Source organism: Larus michahellis, chromosome 1 (genome assembly GCF_964199755.1).
Source record: "Larus michahellis chromosome 1, bLarMic1.1, whole genome shotgun sequence".
NCBI classification, from domain to species: domain Eukaryota; kingdom Metazoa; phylum Chordata; class Aves; order Charadriiformes; family Laridae; genus Larus; species Larus michahellis.
The window spans coordinates 56,320,642-56,326,641 of NC_133896.1; the positions used below are offsets into that span (position 1 = coordinate 56,320,642).

A 6,000-nucleotide genomic window follows, 5' to 3' on the forward strand; every position below is an offset into this window, starting at 1 on the left:
GCTGCCTTTTACCTTTTTTTTTTTTTTCTTTAATACACACTCATGTTTGATAAGAGGGGACCAACCTTTCCTTTCGGAGGCACCCCTCTGGTCCTGCCCCGGTCACCCGGCGATGGGGCTGCTGTACTGCGCTCTGCGGGTGCTAGGAAACACAAGCTACTGCAGAAAACACCAACAAGCAGCATTTCACACCAAGAGCCCGCAGCATGTCCACTCGCCCACGGGCTGCAAGGACTGGTATCAACCTCCAAAGCCCCCTGACGGCCGAGACCGGCTTAGCCAAGAGACTCCCTTCCTGCTGTGCCACCACAGCGGCGCGCACCTCCGGCCCAAGGCAAGCGACAAGGCATTTTCTGAGATCTCCTCATTGCAATTAGTCCCTGATACACTGGGCTGATTGCTCTTCAGGGCACACCGCAGTGCTTCAAGCACGGTGGCCTGACGAGTATTGGGAAAGCGAGGAGTTTATTACCAAGTTAGTGGGTTGATTTATGCAGGCAGAGTTATGATTAGAGGGCTTAAATAAATTTTGTATCAGTATAAGACATTTTTCAAACGACGACGTGATTTCTAAGAGCTTCAAGGTATGCATTTCAGACACAGCTGAATAAACTAAATAAGCTGACTATATTAGGTCATTATAAACAACTACGCACCTCTGCATAACTGGGAAGAAACCTTTACTTTCCAATAACAGGCTGGGGTTTTGTAGATCTCGAACACTCTTAAAATCAGCCCTACGTTATCCCATCTTACAGATTTTAAAAAATACAGCTAAGAAATGGTGCTACCTGAGCTTGCAGAGCCACCTGTGCCACTCGATTTCTGAGCCCACCCATGGACCCAGCAGTTTTAGCGAGGCTCTGTGCAAGCGCACCCGTTCACCTGCTTGCTTGAATTTGCAGGATTAGGACTTGGATTTAATAAAAGATGAAATTTATTTTAAATCAGTGGCCAGCTCTTTTAAAGCCTCCTAACACCGCGTGTGCATTTCATGAGTTTCCAGCTGTAGATACTTGTTCTCGTTGAGAAAAAATTAATAAAAATTGGTTTCAACATTTTTTTTTTCCCTCAGGAAAAAAAAAAGCTGACCAAGCGTATGGCTTCTTTGCAGCAGAGCCCCGAATGGCAGGCTTTTCCCAAAACCAAAAGTGGCTGGGGCTCAGCCTTAAGCCACCCTGGTCTGGGATATCCTTCTGGTGTACCTTGCTGGGGCTGGGACAGGCCAGGGCTGTAACACTGAGTAGGGCTGGGGGCTGCAACCACGTCGCGTGGACGCATGGATTCTCCGAAACCAGATCAGGCAGCAGTAACGCAGCCAGGTGTGAAGTGGCTGGTGGAAGGAAAGAAGGATGGGAAGGAAGGAAGGAAGGAAGGAAGGAAGGAAGGAAGGAAGGAAGGAAGGAAGGAAGGAAGGAAGGAAGGAAGGAAGGAAGGAAGGAAGGAAGGAAGGAAGGAAGGAAGGAAGGAAGGAAGGAAGGAAGGAAGGAAGGAAGGGAGCCCAGGACCAGAGGAGAAGCCAGAGCTGCAGCCCGGGGCAGAGGTGCATTACCAGCACTTCAAGGATGCCTAGGGCTGGACCAGCAGGGCAGGCGCTTCTCTTGGTGGGGACAAGGGTGGGGACACAGCATCACAGGTGCACTCTGATAGACCCCAAGCAGCCCAACCGGTCTCCTTGTATCCCAACCGAGGCCACCGCGCCTACCCAGAAACACCCCCAGCAAGCCGCGAGCTCCTCCTGAATCAGCATCCCCCTCCTCTGACGCTTCCCCTCGCTCCCTCGATGGCTGGGCCTACGCTGGCCCTGCTCCAGCGAGGTCCACTGCCTGAAAACGCTCCTGAGGCAGCAACAAGGGCAGATTTTGTGTGAGAAAACATGAGACGGGTTGGCATAACCCCGCCCTTTATGATAGGCACTGTCAGATTGATCCAGGCTTCACAAGGCAAACCCCTTAGATGTGGCAGATCAAAGCTCCTTCCTTGTCCCCCTGATTCTCCTCTGACATAATCACCACCAGATCTCCTGGCAAGGCACGTGCGCATCTGCTGGTGCATCGAGGTGGCCAGTGCTCAGACACATGCTTTCCAGTAAGATCTGAAGGAAAATTGCTTTTCCCCACCTTCCTGCTACAGCCAGGGCCAAGGCTTTCCCGGACAGGTGCTGCACCCTCTCCCAGGCAGCCCGGTGCAAACGCCCTGCCAGCGGGCAGGGAATCCAGCACGATGCCCGGATTCGATCCCTGCCTGCCTCCCGGCTCCCCTGGGGAGAGGATCGTGGCACTAGACCTTCACCAACAGGCGTGCACTGCTGCCGTTCTGAGGAAGCTCGCATTGGATGCCAATGCCACGAAACTATTATGTTATTTAATGGAGAGAGAGAGAGAGAAACGCTCTCAGTCCGGCAGCACAAGCCCTTGCAGGCAGCGGGCAGCTGCCTCCTGCCCAAGGCTGTGCTCCTGCCCAGACCCGAGGGATGGGGCAGTGCTGGCTGGGGGAGAGATGCTCCCAAGGTGTCCTTAAAATATAAAGAGGAAAGGCGTTAGAAACAGGGCTCTTGAATTCCCTTCCCGGTGTTTTGAATTAAAAGTTTCTTTGCAGGTAGGGTGTTGAGGAGATAATGAGCTTGCGGATTTCCTTCCACCGATACAGAAGTTTACGTGTTGGAGTGAAAACATCGAGGGGTGAGGAGGGTGGAGGGTCAGCAGACCCCTTCTTTCTTCCGAGATAATAAATCCTCGGTCACCAGCCCAAATTTAAGACCAAGAGCTCTGCAATAGCACACAGAAACAACTGACAATTAAGATAACAGTCTTCTAAGCGACGGAGATACAGAACCACTAGCAACCCCCAGATCAATGAGAAAAACGCTTCCTATTAGCACAGAGAAAATGCAGAGCAAGTTCTGCTTTTTGATGTTTACCATTTTCCTTTGTAATAATTTGCAGGGAAATTATGCATGTTGTTTTTTTCTTTCTGTTTTTTTTTTTTCCTCTTTTTAAAGCCCCTGGTACTTTTCGCACAGCTGCTGTTACCAAGAAGCAAAAGGTATCCATCGAGAGTGTTACGAAAACCAGTACTGGCAGAAAATATGCCAGATAATTGCCAGTCAACGATGTCTAACATTATTTCTGGTTCTCTTCTTTTTTAATTCTTCTATTTCTCTCCCCCTGACTCCAGCCAACAGCTTCCAGTGATGTACAGAAGATGATGCATTTGCTATATTAAAGTACATCCTATTCCCTGTCCCTTTTCAGACACTTCGGATGTTGCACACGCAATTGAAATGCAATAATAATCATAAACAAAACAAGACAATTTATGAAACCTAAATCCAGGACCCAACTCTTGCTTTGCAAAGAAAAAAAAATACCCCAAACCCAAGAAGCCCCTAAACAGCGAGATGGTTTAAAGAAAAGTTATATATATACAAGTCTCAGGCAGTTACCTCTCCAGGGAGGAGATTTTGTAACCCTTCCTCTTTCCCACCATCCTTCCCCATCATAACAGTAACAAACTAACCAGGGCTAAATTTGAAAATCCTGGGATTATTCACACTCCTCGACTCATTTACAGTCGTGTATAAAGAGCTGCTGGATATGTGTGAGAAACACATTTCTCTGCTGCAGTCACTCATGGATGTGAACTGCTGGACACACAGTCGCTCCCTTTCCACCACCACCCCTGCCCAAAACACACACCAAAATCAATTCTTGCTACTTGTTGGGTAAACAGAGGCAGTCTCACATACATGGGCAACGCACATGGACATACACACACAGCTGGACATGCACAGAGAAACAACTTTCCTCTCTGGAAAGACAGAATTATTAACACTACAGACATGTCTACCCTCAGCCTTTACTTCTGCCGGAGAGGAAACAGGTACGAAACAAAACAGGAATGATGCAGGTACGCGGGTGGGTGCAAGTTTTCTATTCAAAGGACAGCAAAAACAAGCGAAACGAGACAGACATAAGGTTAGCCAGGTGTGCATGCGTCTCACCTACCTTTGCATGGAAAAGAAATCTCCAAGGGAGAAGTGTCCAAGTCAGAGAAGCAAAATAAAATAATAATGAAGACGCTTTGAAAAAATTCCCCCACCAAGAGAAAAAAAAAAAAAAAAAAGAAGAAGAAAAAAAAAGAGCCCCCCCCACCACCACCACCTCCCCCCCTTGCACACAGGCACACTCACACACAGACACACACACCTCAGCGCCTGGGGTGGGGGGAAAAATAGGAGAAAAAAAGATGAGGATCAGCTGAGTGACGGGGAGCAAAGAACCTGCAGGCGAGAAGCGGGGAGTTGTGTTAGATCCGTGGCTGCAAGGACTGAGCGTGTGCAGGAAGGAGATGGTTTAAAAGGAGAATACATGGTAAGAAATTGTGGCTGCTCAGGCTGGAGTCTCAAGCTCTGGAGCCAGAGCAAAAGAAAAGAAGCAAAAAAAAAAAAAAAAAAGAAAAGGACCTCTTCCTTCGCGGGAGGGTTTCGGGGGCTTTGTCCGTGTGTGTGTGTTTTTCCAGGCGGGTGGTGTTAAGAAGTGACAGAAGCTTCCTTCCAAAAAGACCAGAGGGTCAAAATAATCATGGGGTGCTGGGAGGTGATGGAGGTGTGGGTGGGGGCAAGTTTAGCTATTCCATGGGGGGAAAAGCGAGGAGAAAGGGCTGGTGTGTGGTTTCTGTCTGTCTCTCTCTCTCTATCTGTGTCTTATGGTATGTTCACCACCGGCTTATGGAGCGAACGGCACAGCGAGAGAGAGAGAATAACTGTACAGGCAGAGAGAGAAACGCCGTCCTTACAGTGACACCAAATGTCTTTAGGGGAAACCTACAATTAGAGGCACATAAGGCAGGAGTTTTAGCAACACCAGAGGAAAGGAAGAAATCTCCTTGCACACCGTTGCATGCTCACATCCACGGCGGGCTCTCAGGACTATTTTCCCCTCCCTTTTCTGATGGACACAGGCTTCGGCATGCCTGCCTTGCCCTGAACTTGTGAGCCTGTGTCCCTCCACAGGTCACAGACCAAGCAGGTTAGAGAATTATCCTTTGGGAAGAGAAAAAAACAACCCAACAAGACCCCCTAGAAGTCCCTCTCTCAAAACCAGTCCCTCCCTCAAAACCAGTCTCTCCTCTCTCCCCATCCTACTCCCAGATCTGCTACAGGAACTCAGGGTGGGGTAAGAGCTCAGTGCAAATTAGTCTCCTACTGCGTTTCATGAAGCAGAGGGAAATGAAAGGGATGGATAACACACAGGGATCCCACCATCCGGGTGCTAGAACAGAGTATGGCCACCCCGAGCTCTCCCTGATGGAGAGCCCAGCCATCTCCCCCGCTGGTCCCATCCCATGGCCAAGCAGCCTGGCCCCACACCAGCACAGGCCCCTCATTCTTGGAGCATCAACTTTCAATTTTCCTGCTGAGGATCCCCAAGCCCAGTCTGGGAAAGAGAGGCTATGTGAAGCCATCACAGTCCTCAAGGCTCTTCATGGGTTTTGCCTGTTCAGACCAATAAAACCCTGGATGTTAGGAGAGACAGAGATATTCTTACATCTGCCATGGGCACACATTGTAAATAAGCAGCTAAGAAACACACAGCTCCCAGCTGGGGTGTGGGACATCGTACGCAGCAGCCCAGAAGCTCCTCCACTTCCTCACAGGGTTACACAAAGCCTTCTCCAGCCCTTCCCCACCAAGACGAAGTCTGCGCCGCCTGTCACAGAATTTGCGTTCACGCCTAGAATAGCTGGGTCAGGGTAATTAACACATCTGACCTAAAAATGGCTGGGAAACCTAGCACTTTAATCATACTGTGAAACAGGCCCGCAGTCGTTAACTCTCCGCGGGAAGGCAATGGCACAAGCCCACCTTCCAGTAAAGCCAGAGCATCTCTGGTTTGACCTCAAGGTAACTCACATGTGTTCACCATCTAGGGTGAAAAACACCCGTTACCAAGCCTTTCCTCTGCTGTCCATCTCCGCGTGGCTTGGATTCACCGTGCC

General features: G+C 49.5%; 1 protein-coding gene across 3 annotated transcripts in view; it reads right to left on the bottom strand.

Moving 5' to 3' along the window:
- The window catches only part of CACNA1I (calcium voltage-gated channel subunit alpha1 I), a 187,236-nt gene extending 182,557 nt beyond the window's left edge, over nt 1-4,679 (bottom strand). For 2 of the 3 annotated variants that reach the window (XM_074578492.1, XM_074578481.1), the window contains exon 1: nt 4,008-4,131. The gene's annotated coding sequence lies outside the window, so the exon portion shown is untranslated. Of the gene's footprint in view, nt 1-4,007; nt 4,132-4,208 lie in introns of those variants that run through there. The other variant, XM_074578472.1, reaches the window with a different exon arrangement.
- Nucleotides 4,680-6,000: the final 1,321 nt, after the last annotated feature.